The sequence below is a fragment of the Haliotis cracherodii genome, unplaced genomic scaffold (genome assembly GCF_022045235.1).
Source record: "Haliotis cracherodii isolate W230 unplaced genomic scaffold, xgHalCrac1.p SCAF_3, whole genome shotgun sequence".
NCBI lineage: Eukaryota > Metazoa > Mollusca > Gastropoda > Lepetellida > Haliotidae > Haliotis > Haliotis cracherodii.
In genome coordinates this window covers 31430216-31453656 of record NW_027266286.1, presented here as the reverse complement: position 1 = coordinate 31453656, position 23441 = coordinate 31430216, and the positions used below count along the sequence as shown (strand labels likewise).

At 39.6% G+C, this 23441-nt stretch overlaps 1 protein-coding gene across 4 annotated transcripts in view; it reads left to right on the top strand.

The window, feature by feature from the left end:
- The window catches only part of LOC139476115 (glutamate receptor ionotropic, kainate 2-like), a 128739-nt gene that overhangs the window by 6996 nt on the left and 98302 nt on the right, over positions 1 to 23441 (top strand). The window contains exon 1 of one of the 4 annotated variants that reach the window (XM_071259375.1): positions 7497 to 7581. The exons of 1 other annotated variant lie outside the window; for it this stretch is intronic. The gene's annotated coding sequence lies outside the window, so the exon portion shown is untranslated. Of the gene's footprint in view, positions 1 to 7496; positions 7582 to 10717; positions 10956 to 23441 lie in introns of those variants that run through there. 2 more of the 4 variants (XM_071259374.1, XM_071259382.1) reach the window with 2 other exon arrangements.

Genomic DNA, 23441 nt, shown 5'->3' with positions numbered 1-23441 from the left:
TTTAGGGTCAGAACACTTAGGTAATCCCTTGGGTATATCTCAAACACTAGAATACATCCTCCTACATCAAGCTCCAAGCCACAAAAAACTTTGCCTTTATGGGGAATATTACCATGCATACTTCATTTCCCGTTATCTCCTATGTCTATAGGCAAATGTACGATTACCCAACTGCAAGATTGAATAGAGCCATTTCAGAGTGGGTATAAAAATGATTTATTCGTTTGCTGTATGTATGACCGTCATCAGGGCGTGTTAGAGGTTCCAAGCAGTCTAAATACGATAAACCACTAGTACAACATTACTGCTGGTGTTCCATTCAGGTTCGCTTTTATCGGATGTATTTGAAAGAGGTTTAAATTGCTACAGCCTCTGATGATGCCTCCTGGTATTGTAATTACAATTGGGAAATTACTGCGCCATGCTTGGAAGGATTTGATAGGGACTGCCAACCGCCATTATATAGATAAGAACTATTTAAGTACATTTTATCTGCTGTGTCAAACCACATCAAGCTAGCGTTATGCTTGTCATTTGTATATTGCAGAACATGTGTTTTGTCAACTAAATGTTTTTCACAATCACAAATGACATGTCAGTTAAGAGAACTGCATTCAGTTTTAAGGTCATGACCATTGTTTTAGTCAAACACGTCGTACAACAAAACACAATACAACGTTGAAGTTCAAGACAGCCATCGAGTCATCCTACAATTTCAAATAAGTACGTGACCTAAATGCGTCTAAATGAAGTCCATTTCTACACACGTCACTAGCACAACATCTTGTTTGCATCCATATTGCACAATAAACAATTTATTCAGGTACAGATTAATGAGTCCTCTGTTTTTAATACATAACGACAACTCGCGAAGGACGCGTTCGACGTTTACCTTAAAGCAACCTTGAGTTGTGCTTAGTATTTGAGGAATCTAGTTTCTGTCTTGAAAAGTCTGCCCTAAGCAGAGATCTGAATTAGTTGCTTTGCTTTCGAATCCATTGGATTTGGTATATTTGCTTTCGTCTTCTGAAGAAAAGCGTTGACCGTGTTCTTTTACTCCGGAATCAGGGACACCAATGTGTTTTATACTCAATTGAAGCCTCCCAGTGACACCCTATTTTCACATCTACCTATCTACACAAAACATTCTCTACTTTCCTGGAATTGGAATTCAGGGCTCAATCGTGTCTTTCGGGTTCATGTTCTACATTTCGCCATAAAGCACTCACAGTGGTACACAACATACACTTACATTATACAGATTATAGTGTGAGTCAACGATAGTAAATGATCGTATGAGCTATAGCCTACTAGAAGGAGGATTGAATGCTCAGAATGTGTAACATCTTTTGCCGTCGTGGATTATTGTTCATAATATCGTCAAGATCATTAAACATACATGTATTTGATACGTTTGTTAATATCAACTCTACTTTTAGCAGATATTTCTTAGCCTTTATATCAATATAGTGGAATTGACTTAAGTAACAGAAAAGTTGGAATCTGGCATTTGAAATCTTCGTAGTAAAAGAGTTTTTTTTCTGTATAATTTTACATTATGCAACGAAATCTTCAGACCAGGCCAATATGTTGATTATATGAAACTATTTCAGATTATATACCTTGTTTTGTAAGTATACGTTTTGTAATTCTGTACAAATCATGTAACACTCCTAAAACGTTCGAACTGTGAATAAAACAAAGGCAATAAGGAGCAGCACAAACGACTCTAAATTAGGGTGCTTATAAATTCTTGAAGTTAGTTGAGGGATGCTAAATCAAAGTGATATTTCTTAAACCTTAGGGGCAACATCATGGAAAAGAGTGTCCTCACCATCATCATTACCAATTAGACCATGTTTGACAGAACTAGTTTGTTTCGGATCAAAGGCAAATTTTACGAAAAGAAACATTTCTGGATAACCACCTTTGTTTACAGCCTCGGGATTCATGGAAGTGGCTTGTTTTGACACGATGCCTGATGGTTTTCCAAGGAAGCGCTGTTATTTGTTTTCACTGAAATGAACACAGGGCAACCGTGCATTACGGGCTACTAGCACAGGCAAGAGCGTTAACAACACGGGGATATCTCAGGTCAAAACAATATAACGTATCTCTTCCGTACAGCAGCATTTTGCCTCGGGTCAGTCAGAACCCACTCAGCAGCGGTCCATAAAGACCACGTTTACATAGTAAAACCCACGGAGACGCAATGGAGGTTTACCGCGTGTGTTGTTTCAGAGACATAATGCAGTTTGTTTTATTTGAAGTCTGATACTTGATATGATTACACAAACAATTCTGTTCTGCTTGTTTTATTGACATTCTAAAAAAGGTCCACGGGAATATTACACTCCAGGTCAGTCTGACATATCAGAAGTGCAACAATAGATTGATGATATCTGGAAAATATGCAACTTACGTGAGGAATATGGACATTATATAAGTCTGATACTACGTCTTTCATTTCTTATTTCTGTTTGCGGTAGAAACAAGAACGAACCTGCTGAAATGAATGTGTGGCAATGGATACGCTGAATTTCACTCAACCAGATACTATTTCCTGTGATGTATATAGAATACATTTTTTTAATTCACTGCCATTTGTGTCTACTTATCATCCCATTCAAGCAACAGTTCTTTGTAAGTGGCACTTCGTTCAAGTCAGTCGATCCTAACACCAAACAGACCACCCTAATATAAACATGCTCCGATGCCACACCCTCTTACCTACCTACCGTCACTGCATCTATCGGATTGGGACGGATCGCCAAACAGTTACCGTTGGATCGTGTGTCAGCTTGAACATAGGTTTTTGAACACAACAACGTATTAGTATTGAATACACTCATCATTATTACCGATACTGCAATGATATTCCGTTGCAATCTCTCTCAACAACAGAGTCAGACATGACGTAACGTTGGAAATCAATGACGACATTGAACGAAGGATGCAGAACTAACTGTCAAATAATCATCAAAAGTAATTAAAATCAACACTTTTCAGTAAGCCGAAAACAACATGTTTCACCTCAAAAACGTTCAGAAGATTTCTGGAACCTATCCTCTTGTAACCTTCCTTGGTGGTACGTAAGAAACTTTGGCACCCAACGAGCAGATATCTTACTCATCTGTAAATGTTCATGAATAATAGTTTCAATAGATCCTTGTGTCATTCTCAAGTTGAGCAATGGTAATACGTCTATTTGATAGTTTAAGTTTTTCTATCTCCTTGATTGTGTCTTCACTGATAGAAGTTGAGGAACGTCCAGACCAAGGGACATCATCAAGGCTTGTTTTCCCAGCCTATTAGCTGCCCAACTTTTAACAGTGGAAAAGCTGGGGCACTTATCCCCATACACTTGTGACATGCGGTCATGCATCTCTTAGGGAATACTTTTCTATGACAAAAACCCGATCAATGCTCGGTACTCGTTCTTTTCGATTTCTGTGTCCATGCCACGTTTAACTGGCTGTCCCTAATGTACAACCGGCCTCAACAGACCAAATACACTTGCAAGGAACTTCTAAAAAAATGTACTTCATTTACTAGTTCACTTTGTTATGGCCCTTAGTTGAAATTTAGTCAGGCTAAGAACTATTTGACCAATTCTCGTATGATTAGATGTTCTACATGTAAGAACTGGGCAATGCTACGATACTGAGTTAGGTAAATACAAGAAGGTGCCTTTCAAAATGTGAAATATAGCAATGTTACCAGTACCTCTACACTCCATAAACGAGCACCGTTAAACCCCTTTCTCATTGGACCTCAATGGGGTTCATTTCGTTAGTACAAGTCATAAGTTATACATATCTTGCAATCATTTCTCAGTTGTCACTTTGTTATCTCTATGTGTACCCCGACGCATTGTGAATCCCTTTGTTCCCAGTCCTGATACAACATTGTACTGTGCTGTATATCTTTAACAGATCTTGTCCTCATCATCTGTGTATGTTATCCAGGAGCGTTGCTCCTTTGGAAAATGTGTTACATAACGACGTTACTTCCTATAACACACCGTACACGTATAGTTGAGAAGTCATATCAGGGTTACAATTATATCATGTTAAAGATATATATTCCAGAAATCATAAAATATTCCAATCTACAACATGCCGTTATTACGATTTCCGCTGTTTCTGCCTTGTTTCTTGCACGTGCCAAATGAAAGAACCTCATTCTACACGTGCGGTGTTCTTCTTTCACCAAGATAACATAGTATTCTTTTCTGCGTGTAAGTATATGTTTACATAGCGGTTGTTGTTCTTTATTCATGTAGGTCACGCTAACACAGTCGCCGATACAAACATTTTCTGCATGTTTTGTGCCAAGAAACAAAACAGGTATAGGCGAAGCTTGGTGTTCCAGTATGTTGATGAGTTCTAGTGTGAACACATGTGAAATGTTTTTTCCTAACAACTGAATTACCCAATATCATAATGTCTGACGCAAACATTTGGCACCCTACAGCTGAGGTAGACCAGACACTAGTTCAATCGTATTGCTGAATCAAAGTTAATTGAAGGTTTTCATTGCCAAAATGTCAGAGATCACTAAGCGTTCTTTCTCGTATGTCTACATCAGTATTACGGTAAAGGATTGAATCTGGAATTTATGGGTTCAGGTGATGCTGAGGTGATGGAGGTGCAGCTTGGAGCTACCCATTTAGAGGCGGGTGATACTTACGCACATGTCTTTCATGTGTCTCAGGAAAGATTACAGCATCGTCGTACCTCCCGGCGTCAGTCGGGGGCTCTGTGTTATTAACAAGCCACCACCAGCCACAAGGCAACTGCTATACTTACTTTGTCTCTGGAAATATATAAGTTTAATAGATTCAAATAAGTACATTTAAATTTAAATGGAGCCCAGCGAAGATCTAGACTTGCTTCATTTACGGCTTTTGCATTACAGAAAGAGCTGGGCGGAAGAGAAAAAATGTTCAGGGACTGTGAGACAGACTCCACTTACGTTCATCTTCAAGGAAACCTGATACTGTCAATATGTTTGATGCATTGATGTTTTCTTAAATCTATTTATGAGGGGAGGGGATGCAAGTGGATCATAACGTACACATTTACTTATTCTTTTAAAGTGAAACGTGCGGAGATTTTCCATTACTGACGTCATAATACACATAAAAGCGGCAATGGAGTGACTTCATAGTTGCGCAACTATTCTTAAAAAACAAATATTATTTTGTAGATGTTTCATGACTGTATTTGGGCGCACCTCATCCTTCTATTGTACGGGGAATCTTTCTCCTACCCTTGGATATTTTGGTGCAAACAGTTCAATTTGTTGGCGGATCATTGGAGCTTTGTGACTTGATTTCACATGTTATTTACAAATAATTTATGTTGCTCATTTTTTGGTGAAGAGTATACTTTTGTCACCCTGTCACGAAATGGGAATTACTTCGCGTGTGAATGTATAAGTTTGTATCTTTAACGATGTGGATATATAATATTTGTATATCATTGATAATTTTACTTGATTCTCAGCTGTTTTACTTCATATATTTACTTGGGGTGGAGGTGGAATGATCAATGGGGGGGGGGGGGGGGGGGGGGGGTCAAGTACGGAACTCAGCATGTCTGTTTGCAAGTCATTACATTCGTTTGACGGTTCATTTAAATTTTAGTCAGTCAAGCAGCATTATTACACAATGACAATGTCTAAGTTTAGGTCTAGACGTAGACTGGAAGAGCACCCTATTCTGTAGGGCATTGTCCTTCTATACTTCCACGTGGTTAGATCACGCCAATGAGTGACAGGTCGAGTTATTCAGTGATTACAAAAGCACAACAACAGACACCCTCAACACATTTCTGATGCTATGTACACTTGCAGGGCACTTGTTGTGAATATTATCCATTGGGTGCCAGGCCGACGTTGGGTGAAGAGGTTTCATGTATTCTGTAGTTCATTCATCAATGGAAGCATATGGCACCACGAGTCAAAGAAGTGGGTTCTCTCTCTATATGTGTGAGGTAGGCATCATGTTGCCATCAGTACAGAATATTCACCTCGAAACGTAAATGTACTTACCCTTGTACTTACTCATATGTAACGACAGTGAGGCATCTCTTACAATATCCTAAAGGATTACCCAAAACACACATTGTGCAGAGAAGATCACAAGATGATAGTGAATCCTGGTAAGCATAACATTCCGAAAACTGAAATATATATCCGCAGTGATCAACACAGATGACCATGAATTTGGATAAGCATAGATTTGAATTCTTTAAACTTTCATCATCATGATACGCAAAAATCATGACCATCAATCTGGATGAACATTTATTTGAAGACCCAGACTTCCATCAGAGTGAGATGCACAAACGATTATAGTGAATCTGGATCAGAATCCAGATTGAAGACTTAAAGCTCTGGGTGACCATGTATTTGAAGATCCATACCTTTCATCCTGTAGAAGCACAAATAATGGTAGCATTTCCAAAACGTATGTGTATTGAAGCAAAAAGTGATAGTTTGAGTCTGTAAACACACACTTGAAGATTTTAAAGTCAGAATTTAATTTCTCAGCATCGCACTTCGACAATCGTTCACAATCACCACATACAATCACAGCACTCAGAACACACTGGCGACATATGATGTGCGTCATGACCGTGCACAAGAACCTGCAGGAGATTGCCCGAACACCACAATCAGCTATGTGCCAGATGCGTCTCACACTGACAAGGCTAGACATTAATAAACAAAATTAAACAACATGCGGGTGGGGTCGATGTGAGTCGTTCAAACAAGGCGTATCAGAGATCAGTTTACGTCGGTTCAACATTCACACGGTATGTTTGTACTCTTGATATAGTATTAAATGTTTCTCAACGCTGTACGTCCATAACTGTTGTTGTACACAACGTAGCTTTATTATTAGTCCTGTGGAGCATTTTATTCAGAACCAAATAGTACACATTTAATCTTTTAATCTTACTTTTTCATGTCGTTTCGTGAAGACGTGTCAATTTACTTCTTTAGATTACATTTTTTCAACGGATTTCCAAACATCCCATAACCAACATAGGGACGTCAAAATGTATATATGCGTCTGCAAGCGAGATCAGATCTGAAACTTGAGATTAAATGTTCCATCGCCAAATATTCGCAACCCTGTAACATTGTCCTAAGTAAACATTTACACGCGAGAAACTTGTTATTCGTTTGAGGGAACAATTATATGTTTGTTTTAACGTGTATGAGTCAAGAAAGCTGTAGGAAATCAAGTTCTTCTTCACACGTGGGGGTGCTCGTCACGCTAAAGGGCCGGGTTCGATTCCCAACAAGGGTACACTGTGAAAGCCCATGTCATGTCTCTCCCGTCTTGAATTTACTTGAATATTGTAAAATTATACTCACTTACTTCAACAACACGCGACATTTGGGGGCATCAGCCAGGAATGTGTCAAGGACGAACTGTATACTTGGATGTTGTCCCACCTCGAACACCACACCGGGACGTCAATCACAAAGTGTGAAAGTAATGTCCTGTAGCTGTTCCGAGACAAGGTTCTTCGTCTGACAAGCGCTCGCCAAATAAGTGCAAAGGTAGTTATACCAGTAATTTTATTTCAACTTTCATCACGAAAACGCCTTGGACTTGATAACTACTTTGGTTACATTGAGTAACATGAGTTCAGTCTATCACTTCAATACAAAATGAAGCATATCAAACCCAAATAACCCACTATCGGTGCTGAAATAGGCACGTGGTTTTCCTGATGCCATGGCTATTATACAGGAAAGCCCCTTTGATATATAACACCATTCAATACACATTATGTAACTCCTTGTACTGACAGCAGTTATACAGATATAAGCCGGGCGCTGGTGTCCATGACGACTGTAGGTAGCTGGAATGTGTCACTGTAATACATCGTCAGGCTTTGTACGGCCTTAATGCGTAATCCTGACAATCACATCAAAACGCCTGTCCTAAACACGATTCGTGTCAAAGTATTTAGTTTGTTCCTATGTTTTGACCTGTCTGTATTCAAAGTAAAACTCGATTTGATTCTTCCATAATACGTCATGTTTTCACATTTAACGTTAAAAGTTGGGACTATCATAAGGCTGAAGTTAATCGAGTGGAATAGAATTGCAATCCTCTGGAACATTGATCGTGTAAGAAGTATTTTACATGCCATTATGCAAACATATAGATAGTTTCTGAAAGATAATGTATGTAATTAACTACTCCAGCAGTCCGCTGTGTCGGAGACGTATGCACACAGTATACTCACTGTGCATTTTGACAACGGGCACACTTGCAGTAAATACAGATATTGACCAGCGGTGTAACATTATCTTGAGATGCGTATCTAAATACCAAGGATATGTGTGTACAGAATGGTAACCATGTATGTTATGAAAATTAACATGTTATATGATTTTCAAACAGTATGTGCGATTTACTGGATATGTTTTTTTGGGGGGGTCTCTCTATTCCTAGCTGGAATATTGCTAGGTGCGGCGTTAAACAACAAACAAAACAAAAAATATAATTAAGTGGATCGATGCTCATGATATAATTCACTATATTGTCTGGTCCAGACTAGATTATTTACAGACCGCCGTCATATAGCTGGAATATTGCTGAGTGCGGCGTTTAACACCAAACAAACCAAACCAAACCTTAATTTGTCGAATGGCTAATGTTTATGTATCGTATCAGGCTCGATCCTGAATGAATGAGTATTTACGCCGCTACAAGCTGCATTTCAGCCATGTGGGGCACCAGAAATGGGTTTCTTCGTTATGTGGATTCGAACCCGGGTCTTCGACGTGGTGAGTCGACACTTTGACCAGTATACTACCCCAGCGCTCCCTTGCTGCCAAGACGCGTAACGTATTATAACTTAAAGAACAGTTACCGATCTGATACTTATCTCTAAATGTAGAATGGACTTGACCGTGTTATATTGCGAAGGCTTGCACGATAAGATATCTTCAACATCACAAATATGCAAATTCGAATATGCATACCCTACTAACTAGATGCAAATTTTCCAACATATGTAATTGCATGGAAAGTGTGCACGTCTATTCATGTTTTCATGCTGACATAAAACATATAGACATTAGATCGTTAGTGTTCACGGAACACATCTGTTTGTCTAATTTCATTATTGAACATTATCAGTGAGATCGTATCGTCACAGATCATAGACATACTCACACTGACTATGAAAAGGGTCTTTGTATGGGCCTCATCTGTTATTTGGCGAGTCCAACTTAATTACCTGCTAATCACCCTACACCCCAAGAGAAATCTCAACACCGAAAGCTATTTATACCTCAACACTTGCAGGAGGGCCCGAAACACGCCAGCAAACTCTGTCAACAGGACCTCGTAAATTACGGAACCCCCCTATTATGGGCAGATAGCGAACGGTCATTACAGAGAGATGAGATGTGGGTGGTGTAACCTGACCCCGGACACGTGACAGTGGCATCCTGTGTATGTTTGCTGAACATTACGCCTTAGGGGTAGCTAATTTTAGAGGAAGAAATTGGATGAAGACCATTGTCTGTTTAACTGGCACGTGTTTAGAGAAATTCAGTGTCTCGGACTTCTGTTATTCGAGACATCGCTGAAGACGAGGTTCTTCGTCTTTCAGAATATGTATTGTAACATTTACCCGGCATTGCTCGGAATTAGGTGAAACTACATATCGTATAAGACTATGGTGTTGACAAGTAAACAATGAAATCCTGATACACCGGACCCTGTCAATTCGAACATGTCGCGTTTTGATCACACATGGTTAACAAATTATGCATATATACACATGTCGCAATGTCGCAAAGTAGCAATGATTCGTAAATGCGGACATTGGTTCGTACGTACGACACTGGAAAATCTACCGTTCGTAATACCGGGGTTTAACTGTATGTAATTAAATTCCGTCAATGTGCCGAAATCCAGTGAAATCCCTTTATAACGAACGGCACTTGTCAAAGTGAAAATTACAGATGCATTCTCATGTGCACTTTAACAGATTTCATTCAGAAACGTCTAAATAACGTCCCTATAACCAATAGACATAGTTTCTTCCAGGTTCTTTAAACTTCAAATTCTTTTCAGTTTTAACTGTAGTTCATCCGTTAGACAACGAGGAGTCTCCAGTGTTATCAATACCTATCGTTTACAGTCGCGACGAGCCGGTATTTTTTTCCATGGATGAATCCCTAGTGTCTTGAAGCCTATATTTTATCGCCAAGCCGAGCAGGTATTTTTCAGATTAAAGATCCTCTTCACCATTTCAACCTTCAACTCTATTATCGAGAAGTGTTTGTCGATCTTCTAAATGAGCTGGTGCAATTAACAAAAGCCTTTTCGCAATGAAAATCCAAAGGGGTTTTTGAAATTAATTTGTAAACTTGCCAAAGGAGACGATAGTCCCCGAGGACCCAGTAGACGTGGCTGTATGCAAGACATGTCGTTATCGGAGACTCGAGCGGCAGTTTGTGAATTGCATGTCAGACTCTCAATAGGCAGTTCTTGATCCTCCACCAGTCCACGGCTCTAAGCATCATCATCAAGGAGCAAATGAATTCAAGTAGATAATCCATTGTAAATTGTTCAAGATGTCATCTTTCTTTCAACGACAGGTATTGATCCTTTTCAACGGACGCTTCTTCCTCCTCCTCAGCCGAACGCTGAAAGTCACGTGACCATCTGGCTGCGAGATGGGAGTGTGACGCGCAAGGTTGAAGGATCGCGTATCATTAGCAACGGCCGTGTTCCACAGTTTCTTAACTCTATGGTATATCCCTCACCGACGGCTCCAGAGTCGCCTGGACTAGAAAGGAAATCTTATCTTGTTTAGACACTTTTGCGGTATTTTTTCACTAGTTGTTTGCCCTCGCAGTGGATCCTCAACACCTTGAGAACTTGTGGATTTAGCAGCAGCACAGAGGTAGGTCGCTTTGGCATTTATCTGTAGACTTCCCTAGTTTCTTGACGAACGCACTGATTTAGTTTACACTGTCATACAAGCTTAGCAGTGCGGTTTCCCTGGCTTTGTTCCAAACTTCTGGGTCACTCTCTGGTCGATCTCTTCATAACACGCTCACATTTGTCAATATACAGGGAGCTAAGAGGAGAATTAAGTACTCCTCGCAAGCCATGGCCTAATATTGACACCAGTTTGCATATTCTGAAATTAATTAATGAGGGGACGGCGTATTTTAATGCATTTGTTGGCGTAAGGAAATAGGCAAACTTGGCGGAAATAGATCAGACAAGTTCTCCGACGCATGTGTTATCATTCGTGCTTTGTCACACACTTTTTATAATCTGTGATAACAATCTGTCACTGTCATGGCTTTGATGTATCGTTTCAAATCTCACTAACATCTTCTAATACCCACTTCACATTCGAGACAACTGGGCATATTTGCATAACATCTGATTGACAGTATGATTGAAAATGGATTCTTTTTTAATGATGGACAATAGCTAATGTTGCAATAACTCTTGCGATTCAAAGTTATTGGTTCGGTAAGAAACTTGTTGATATAGGATATTCAACAGTTTCAATTTCAATTCTATTTTAATCAATAATTGAAACCTCATTGATCATGGCTGTCACTTCATTCAGTATGTGTATGTATGGCGCTATTTGAAACCACATTATTGATAAACACTCGTGTGGGTAATCGTTTGTGATATGTAATGCGTGACCAGCACAGAGGATGGTCCAACATTGATCCCTCACACACAACGTGCACCGATCTCTGTGAGACTGATCCCTTGACTCTCTGTGTATAGCCCACCAACACAAGGGGCATTTACGAGCTCATCTCTTGATCAGGCATGTACAACAAACACCAAGTAATTCAGAAGACAGATGCAAGCCAGTAAAAAGTACTTTTTAAGGCGATAATCTATAAGATATATGTCGGAGCAACCTACAACTTGCGGGTTGTGTTGTTACAGTTTTCTCTCTGCGAGGGACATGGTTGAGCAGCAGGAGTTGGAAACTCGATACCCACCAAAATTAGAACCACGTGCTTCTGTCCGCCATGATTGCCTCAACAACAAAGCACCGATGGGCTACAGGGTTACAGTAATTCAATTGCCCCGTCTCTACCCAAATCGGTTCTACCTGCGAGCTTGCTTTATTAAATGTCGGAACGAATATTGCCTTTGAAGAACTCTTCCCCACACATTGCCTCCTTGGGTAAATATTTGAGTTATTCCAGATGGTTTGTACTCGCATTTAGAAATGTGTTTGAAAATGATGTTGGCAACTTGTCCTCGCTAGGGTGTGTATACTTTGGCGCATTCACAAATATTTATATCAGCTATCCCACGTCAGCCATGACTTACAGTCGAATTTGTAAGATCACCAAAACGTTTTTTATTCAACTTCTTGAAATTATATTCATCATTACATTTGGTACTAAGCAAGTTCATTGAGAACGAAAGGCTCGCACTTCACGTCTACATCCGCCTTTGCAGCTAAACTACTTCAACAGTAACTGCAAGAGCACCGTGATTAACACAGTTATTACTGATCACTTGCTTATGCCGCGTTAGACAGTATTCCTCGATCAACCCCCAATGTCTTCTTGCTCCACAGCGAATGTCTATTAAGACGATATACGTGGTACTACTGATATAAATAATGCACATCTTAAAAGTATTATTGCCACTGCCACTATCAACATTGCTGAAATGAAATACTGCCAACTACACCCAGCACAATCACTAGGTTTTTACAACAGAATCAAGAGCAGCGTCTTTCACTAAATTACGGCTCATCGCTACTAAACAACTGTAACTTCTTGATTAGTCTCTCTTGAAGACCCCAGAGCATGAGGTTATTTATTATAGGGGGCATGGCAAAATGGTACATAAAATTGGGAGGCGCAAAATATGACATATTCATAAGACCAATACCCCCTACCCCCAACCCCTTATAAAAAATGAACACTCCCTTGTAGATTTATTTTATTTAACCTTACACATAAGTTTACTACAGGAACTATGTTATAGTATAACTTCCTCACATACCCGTGGCTTTACCACAACCACTACTGATCTGTTGCTCACACAGCATAATGTAGGAGTTTACTGTTCTCAGGACTGTGTTTAGGAGAGTGTGTTATGACTTATGAGAGTGTACCATATGACGTGTTATTCTCCTAACGGCGTTAGTTAATGCGTATACTATGAAGAACTATATACATATGTAAAAGGAATACAATATTATATTTATGTTGTTGGGGCATTCGTTGATGGCACTGGTTAGGTAGCCATAATCTAGATAGAATGGCATCCAGTCGCATCTGCATACTGCATTTTCTGTCAAGATATGATAGACAATACAGTATGAAGGATAGGACAGTTAGCACAATATAAGGATCGGCTTTCATGTCTGTCAATCTCTCAACCAGATCTTACTTCTCGCTGCCGATAAACAAAGTCTGATTTTAATGAGATTGTCATGTCAGCTGAATGATTTGTCAATTTTTTGTTTGATGGAAAATATATAACTTACAATTACCTTCTGAATGATTATAAGTTTGTGTATATATCTCAGTTGTATATCCGCCTCTCTCATTCATGAGTGTGTCAATATTAGCATGTGACCCAAGCTCCGTGCAGTGTTAGATGTTGGCTCCTGGCAAGTCAGAATAAAAGATTATATCTCTGTTCTTGAGGGACCTCCGTAGAATTCGTAATTATATCTCAGTTTCAGCTTCTGAGCATCATGCCATCTTCGATACAACGTCTGACATTTTCTAGTGAACGACGGTGCCGTGACAGTCCCTTGGCATGCATATGTTGAACAACTGTCATTAAGTAGGAGGTTAAAATGAGGACAGTATTCTTTCCAAGAAAAGGAAGTGGGAGGGAAGTTCTCGGTCTGTCTGTCTCTCTGTCGTTCTTTCTCTCTCTCCCTCTCTCTCTCCACCTCTCTCAGCGTCCCCTCTCTTTCTCTATCGACCTCCCATCTCTTTGTAGCTCTCTCATATTCCATCTCTCTCTCTCTCTGTCTGTCTGTCTGTCTGTCTGTCTCTCTCTCTCTCTCTCTCTCTCTCTCTCTCTCTCTCTCTCTCTCTCTGGTACGTATTGATTAGTTTTATAAATATTCACAAATGTGGTATATGTTTTCCCTTCGGATGATTAAGATGCATTTCTCGCGTCGAAAGTAATATCTAACCAGGAACTATTTGCATCTAAGTGTAGGCTTATCTGTCTATAAATCCATATCTATATTTATTTTGATGGGAAATCGGTATTTCTATCATGTGTCAGTCTGTATAGACTCTTGGTGTGTTTCTTTTGGCGTGAGGATCAGTTTCCCAGTGTTGTGTTTAGTTAGGATTTTTGACTTAATATGATAAATGTTATTCATGGTTCTACCCAGAGGCAAGATACCATTCAAACACGAAACTTACATGAATAAGCCTATGTGAATAAATTCATGATTGTGATGACGGTCTATGCGGAGCACTCCGGGTCAGCATAGGATCCCCAAACCTTAGGCTTGTCGTGTGTAAAGATGTAAATGAGCATCCTGTCTCTGGGCCCAGTTGGGCTGGGCTGGGCTGCGTGTATTATCGTGCACCGAGGGCACGGATCGTCACTCTAATACTGCTAACATGTTCTGGCAGTTTCGCATTAACTTCATGGGAGCATGAATTTCATAATTTACATTTTCTTTTAAAATGATTCTGTAAATATTCCACAGCTCCCCTATCAGGAGACTGGGTGTCACTGCAGCTGAAAATATATTTGTATCTTTTCCCGCGTTCGTTACATGTAGCTGGGATATTCGACATAATCAAATAATTATCCATAAGCTGTCAAAGAGCTTGTGGACATTAGCCCTCCCGGTCCGTGATGATTACGCTTAATCCACCATCCCTGGCCACCTAGAAACTTTACAGATATCAATTAGGTCTAGGAGCACTTCTATTTCTATCTCGCCCTCTCAGAACCAATCGATAGCCAATATCTAAATGACCTCTGACCTCCGGATTGACCCTACGTCGTCCAGAAACTGTAATATTGTTTGTAAATTAGGTCAATGTCGTCAACGATTACCAACATTTCACCGCTGGCCCGCTAAGTAAGGGCCACTTTTGGGGTTGAGACTTTCAGTCTTTGGTATTGACCTCTTGTACCCGAAGTTCGCCATGGCGCTATCAGCTCGGGGCCTAGGGAATTGATATTTTTATTCTCAGTCTCACTTTTCCCCTAGTTCGGTCGGAATGAATACCAACAACGCTACGAAAACGACTCGATGTCAATCTTGAGATTATCGAATTAGGTTGAATTGTAACTGGTTAAAACTCGATATCTTTCTTTGAGAGAAGTGGAATACCTAGAAATTCAATCTTCAATTAATGAAATTGATGCTGCAGTATAAGGACGGGATATGTAGTTTGATTTTGCAGTATGTCAAAATAAAATGCTTTACTGTTGTGCCTTTGAAATTATTTTTAACATGACTAGTGCATAACAGAAATCACATGGAACAGCTGACAAATGCCCGATGAAATGATTAGTGAGTCTTCCTGTGTATGTTAGGCCCAGGTAGCTCTAGGTCCAGCCCAGACTATCCTACTGAGTAGATCTACTTTCTCGCCTCCAGGACTGAATTAATCCATCAGGAAGACTGAAAATGTCAGCCATTTGTATTTTGAACTCACTTCCGGTTCTTTGGATCTTAGTAAATGAGAAAAGGCTGAAAACACGCGATGGTAATCTGCTCGGAAGAGATGTCCAGCGCAGGTGGAATTATGTTTGATAACAAAGACGTTCCTGCATATGGTGTCCATCACGACAACCATACGGCGCATTTAACGACAACCGTAAGCTGTTTCGTGACCTGCTATTCATCGGAGCATGAAGTAAATCCTTGCCCTAAACGTGAACTGATCTTTCGTGCTATTTGTATTGCGATACACATGTGAATGAAAGCTACGAAAGATCACATGCCATGCTAGCGGCCGTGCAGAATGTGCACAATAAAAGATCAGAGGTTAACATGGAGCTCTGGGGAATGTGCAAGTATGCTCTATGACAGCGTTTAATCTTTTAATGTGAAAATGATATTACATTTTTCATGGGACATGTCATGCGATAGATAGAAATGGTAGGACCACACTTATAAGGAATAGTAAAAGAAGCAAACAGTTTAGCTGTAACACATGTGATTGTCCAAGTAAGTATCATATACATCCCCAGCATTTAGATCAAGAAGGACTCACCATTAGTTGATATTAGACGGACGAAAACTTACTGAAATATGATGTTCGTTGTTGAATGAAGACATTGTATTTGGACGATTTGGACTTAATCATTGTTTTGAATACATGTCCACGTAATAGTACAACAATTCTACTCAGTACTTTCTTGAACAAGACGCTCTTTTGTACCCGTACGTAATCAAATTTCATCCTTTTCATCCTTATGACACACAACCCAAAACGTTTTTCAGTGTATAGTTAGTTGATGCTTGATATTATGTGAAAACAGACTATGTAGTGATGCTACAATATACCATACACACCACTGGTGTAAACATTTCACCAATAACGCTGAGTCAAGAGGAGTTATTATTGTAGTTTTTCGGCAAATATCTATATTTGTATTTTTAACGCAAACAAACACGAGTTGTCGGTTTGTTGGATTTCTTGTCCTGATTATATTTATATCTGGGTAGGTTACGATGTGCTGCATTATTATAGAAAGTTTTATGAGTTTAAGTAGGTTTATCCATTTACAGAAAATGTTTGACTATTAAGAATAATCAAAGTTAAAATTACAGTTGTGATCCCATTTTTTTACTGTAGTGACTCCCATTATTTACTGTGGTGACTCCCATTATTTACTGTAGTGGCTCCATTATGTACTGTAGTGACTCCAATTATTTACTGTGTTGACTACAATTATTTACTGTGGTGACTCCCATTATTTACTGTAGTGACTCCCATTATTTACTGTAGTGGCTCCCATTATTTACTGTAGTGGCTCCCATTATTTACTGTAGTGACTCCCATTATTTACTGTGGTGACTCCCATTATTTACTGTAGTGACTCCCATTATTTACAGTAGTGGCTCCCATTATTTACTGTAGTGACTCCAATTATTTACTGTAGTGACTCCAATTATTTACTGTAGTGACTCCCATTATTTACTGTAGTGGCTCCCATTATTTACTGTGTTGACTACAATTATTTACTGTAGTGGCTCCCATTATTTACTGTAGTGGCTCCCATTATTTACTGTAGTGGCTCCCATTATTTACTGTAGTGGCTCCCATTATTTACTGTAGTGGCTCCCATTATTTACTGTGGTGACTCCCATTATTTACTGTAGTGACTCCCATTATTTACTGTAGTGGCTCCCATTATTTACTGTGTTGACTACAAAATTTACTGTAGTGGCTCCCATTATTTACTGTAGTGGCTCCCATTATTTTCTGTAGTGGCTCCCATTATTTACTGTAGTGGCTCCCATTATTTACTGTAGTGGCTCCCATTATTTACTGTAGTGGCTCCAATTATATACTGTAGTGGCTCAAATTATTTGCAGGAGAGTCGCAATTTGTTGATGACCGCCTCTGTGGTCTTGTGGTGGAGCGTTTGCCCGGAGAGGGAAAGGTCAAGGGGTCAATCCCCGGCCGCGTCATATCAAAAGATATTTAAAAATGGTACTGAAAAACGTTCGGCATTACGTGGCTTAAACAACGACTGGTCGGCTCGGAGTCAGTATGCTGCGCCTGAGCGGGGAGTTCAAACTAAACTGCGGCATGGTATTTCAGCTCAGCTGGCTAGCCCAATAAAATCTGCAGTAGATCAGACTAATGCAAGCAGACACCCACGCACGCACGCACCATGCACACACACACACACACGCACACACACACAAAGACACACACACACAAATGTGTATGCACGTCGCCATTTAAATGCAATTATCTTGAACGCGACGTTAAACCCCATTTCACCTCACCTCAACCTCATTTCGACTCACATTTTAATTTATTCTGTAGTGTCTGTTGGACAAACTGTCTAATTTTAAATTAATATTTCTGTCATAATTGTTACACATCTGACATAAACAACCAACAAACTTTGACTGGCTGACTGGATTTCAGTTCAATATGTATTGCTAATTTATGAATTAATACACTTCTTCATATGCACAAGCTCTAAAGCTCTGTTCTAATGCACTAAACGTCAGTGAACGCCATCGTCATTATTTCAGAACCCGCCCTTTGCAAGACAGTGATTGTATGTAATGAAGGTTAGGCCTCCCGCAACAGTAACCATATAAACAGACAGCTGGAATGCATTACCAATAACAGGATAAGACAGACTTAATAAGCTGCAAACCAACAAAACATGTGCTATCAGAGGTCAGCCTGCTTGTTTCAGCCCCTGCAGCTTAGTGTGGTGTTGTAGACAGGAAAACCATTCGCCAAACCCTTTAGTCTCACGCAGAGAACAAGCAACCGTGGCACCAGTTCTTCATCGGTTCCACGTATGGTCGGTGCTGGTAGGTCAGGTCATTCTATTGGAAGCTGCCTCGGAGCGAACTGTCGTCATGATGGTACTTGCATATTCATACGACAATACTTAAAATATAATAAATACCCGACAATTGACTGCATCAGAATACTAAATGTTACATTGATGCTTCACCTTCACATTTCTATTCGAATGGGAACATTGTGGATGACCTTGAATCGTAAACTTTTTGAACACATCATAGATTAAATCATATAGGTCAGGTATTGTGTACATAAACTCCCACTCGTTATATAGTTCGTGTGTATGGTGAACATTTACGAACATAGTATATCACGCCTGCGAACACTTGGTGCCAGTAGTGAGTATTGTAAGGAAAACAATTACTCGTGATTTATTATATGTGTGTGTCTCTTATATTTTGCTGTGATTCTTGTCTTATCAAGTAACTGAGACTCGAGCATATAATCTAAGGCGTTGAAATTATTACACAGTTAATTTGATAGTCCGTTCATGTTTATATTCATCGTACAAAATAAAGCAATATATTAGAGGCAGTTCGTGTGTGTTAATATTCCTAGTTCCAGAACAGTTCTATCAAGTCGTCATCACAGCGTTCGCTTTATAATGGTTCATCACTGGTGTAATGGGCACAGACTGTACGACTAAGACGTAATGGATGGTGATAATAACCTTATTTACTTCAAAGAGTTCTGCTTGCCAGTCTTCTTAATACACTAACGAATAGTGAACATTTTCAATCGCAAGGAACTACCTAAATCCCGTGACGGCGCCCCTACGCTGTTAGATGACCACACGCAGATCATCACAGTGTTGTCAGTAAATGCTTGCTGATTTGTTATAACATGGCATTAGCATTTCTTTCAATATGTTATATGAATGCAAAGAGATCGGTTCTTAAAGAACGCTTTGGGGGAGTTTATATGCTCAGTTGTAGAGTTATTAAATTACTTTAGATTCCAGATAATTTGTATGTAGGAAAGCCTTTCTATCTTCAAAGCACCTGATATCTGTATTGGGCATGTGGGAAACTTGACTCATATTATAGATTGTTGAAGGTTAGGGTGTGAAGAATACCATGTAAGACAGGTCACATGCCTTCGAATAATGTATTCGATTTTTCAAAGAGTCATTTTCGGGTAATTCGAATTCGGATTCCACTCTAAGAGCTGCATCGTCATTATGCATACAATATTCGTGTTCAGAAAGTAATAATCTGACAGCCATGGAGTTTGTTCTGTCCAGATGAATTTAAGTAAAGAACGCATGTACCTCAGATCTTCACATGAGGGGCACAGGTGGCTAATTGGACTAGGGCGCAGCCGAGTTGCATCCCTTAGCCGCGAAAGGATCCAACAGGCGTGGGTATGAACACTAGAGTCGGTTTAGCCTGTCAGATTTTTATCAACTTTCTTTCACATTTCTTTAACTGGCAAATGACAAGCAACAGCGACACAACCCTTTCCATTATCATAAGAATTCCACTGTTAGATTCCAACTATATCATAAGTGTTTATGTATCACTCTGAAATTGTCATACATCAGTTATTCGCATAAAGGTGAGCGTTTCCTGCCCCACCAGTGGCACCCGTCACGAACGCATGCAAAGGCATGTCAATTGTCCACATGAAAAGATACGACAACATATGGTCACAATATGGAATTGCATCTGACATAATGTTTGTCACTGATTTTTGTCTCTGAGATTTTGTCCCTCACATAGGAGCCATAAAACTTTTTGAAAGCTTTACAAAGGCTTTGACTCTTGTCACCCTGCTCCTCAACAACCTTTGAGCGAGAGTCGTATCAGGCTCTTTGAAATCATCACAGAAAGAGTATGCTCAATTGTACCTCAGAAGTTGTGAAACGTAGACATCAAAGGCTGCAGCTGCTGGAATATTACTCGACATAAAAGGGAAAGTAGACTATTTGGAAGTTGTAGTCATCCCTCTTGTCACGCAATCTTGTGTCACTCTTAATCATTATGCATAGATCTTAATATGAAGCAGTCCTACCTCACATCTGCCTTTTCTCCCACATTGAGCTGACACGCTGTGTAACAAATAAGGCTCAAATACTGTCGATGAGTCCTTCCATCATATTTCGTTATATCCGGACAACATTGCATTGAATGAAGGTTATATGTACTTCAAATTTCAATATGAGGTTATGCAGAGAATCTAACCCCACAAACAGGCTGATGCTGTCGACATACAACAGGGGTGCAACAGGGGAGGGGGCTCAGAACAACACACAACAGGAGCACTGTTATATTTAGTTTTGTGACGTACACTGACAATATCTCCCCTTCATAATGCGTGGGTTAGAAGCAGCTGCATTTGTGTAATCATCCCTGTATCCTGTCTTATATCCATATGACCCATATTTGAAATGAGCTCCCTGACATTGCTCGGTATCTGGCTTGGCCATGAGCCATATCTGATCAGATCTTGACGAGAGGCATTAACATCATGGTCTACTTTCCCAATTTTACACTTTCGTGCGTGAATTGTGAATACGCGCATCTGGACGTATCTGGGTTAGTTTTATCAATATGAGTACAAGTTAAAGTATGTTTCAACAGTTGTCATATTTACTCAACATTCATTTTAGAACCTGTTCCACTTGTATATTTTGTGATAACGGGTATTTGTGCAGATGCTGTTATTCAATTGGAGCAATTAACTAAAGCTTAAGACATAAACGTAAATACGGTTTAACAAGCATAACATTTCTTTACATGAAATGATTCATAGTACCAACAGTGGCCCTTCGCAACCTTTACACGTAATGAGCGGAGATGCTATTATTGCCAAACAGACCCTTTCATTTTACCTGAAATACAAGCCAATCAATATGCCACAGACAGCTAATCAGACAGACACCCTTGTCAAAACAATGTTAACTGACTTGTGGATTAATACGTCGACCAGTCGCCCCTGAAACGTATAGGCACGTTCAAGGACCATCAGATGCTAGAACTAAGTACACTAACTCCGACATGACATTTGAATGAGCACTTTAAACACGAGGTCGTATAAGTTTGTTTATACAGCTCTAGGTGATAGCTTTCAATGATTGAGAAACTGGCGCAGAGTTCGCCGGCCCAACACGTCTCCACAAAGCTGATTAAGATTGAATGTCGGTAGATTTTCTGATAGAAAGCAAACGATTCAATTCTAATGCGGTTCTATCTATTGACGGAGACCCTACCCGTAATGCATTTTCATCTGTTATTGATCTTTCGTCGGAAGTTTCAGATCCGAACACCAACTTTGATAATAATTGTCACGACATTGTGACTACTTTAAAGATATGTAGCATCAGGGTGCAATGCTCGTCTCAAGTCTCATCACGACTCAGTGCTTATCTCAGGAAAGTATGACAGTGTAGTTCAACGTAGGATAAGTCTTCTGACAATGCTATTCTTACAGGCTCTTGAAAGGGTTATGACAATGATGTACTTATATCAGGACAGGGCTCACCAGGACACTGTAATAATATCGGGATAAGTCAGTCACAAGGTTACATATCAACATACAGTGTTTATCTCATACAAAATTCAGAACATGGTCATAATATGTGTATAAACACAGTCACAATGTTGTACATATCACGATACTGTGTTAATGTCATAAGAAGTAAAAACACAGTGATCATCTCAGGATAGGTCGAGTCACAATGTTGTACGTATCAGATTGCAGTGTTTATCTCATGAACAGTCAGAACACAGAATAGGTCCAGTCACTATAAAATGTCTTATCACGACATCACGACACAGCACTTATCTCCGAGAACCCGCATCACAATACATCAGTTACCAGTACTATGATAGATGAAAATAATAGAAAATCTTTTCTAAACTTCGTGTGTGTATTTGACAATTTAAGCAACTTGACAATTTAAGTAATATCCTATTGAGGTTGCCTTTCGGTAGTTGCCTCTAGTAGTTGCTGAATGGCTATGGCGGCTACGACACACAAGGTGGTGAAGACATTAATAACATAGACGTTACATTTGGACGTTTGCGAAGTGACGTAATCACCCTAACGTACTCATGTTTGTTGACTCTGTTGCGACTGATGCCCAGACAAGCCTAGGTTTCAAGTGTATATTTTACGTCTGTGTCACCCAATGTAGTTTTAATGGGCCATAAAAAGATACACCCTTCTGTTGAAGATATTTAGGAGCAACTGATGTGATCCGTAAGTTTTCTCAAAGAAGCACTTAAGGCATAACATTTGTGACTTGCTCGTTCGAGTCAAGCTAACACGTCCGAAATAGTTTTATGGGATTTAGTGGTGTTGGAGGATTTCGCCAGCTGTTTACATGAGTGGAGATGATGCGGCTAGGAGACCCCGCGATCATTCTCTGGTGTTCTCTATTAGTGAGAATTGATCACAGAGTGCCGTCATGAAATTCTCTATTGTGCTTCTGACAAAAAAGGTTGTAGTGCAAATTGGGTTCCTTGATAACAAGGCGGAGGTCAATAGACGTTTAATCCTACCTTAAAGTTTTGAAATGACAAACTATAAATTTCACTTTTAAAAAGTTCCTCTCAACAGATGATTGATTTTATGTCTCATTGTGTAATTGTGATTAATGGCCGTTCTTCATCATTGTCGGTGGATAAGGCAAAGAAGTGAGAAGGTTAAGCATGGTTACCCGACATGGGTTTAAAAGTCAGATATTTTATTCGAAACAAAGAATTAATTGTGTAAAAACGTTGTGGTTTCGCGTTAGGGAAGGAAACGTCTTACGTTTCTCAAGATGGATATTTTGCCATAAAGAAAAGCCTTCATTTTCTCATTTGCTTCGTTAACCTCATAGACACAACACAGAAACCAGCATGATTGCACGTTCGTTATATAATTACTGTTTCTATCAT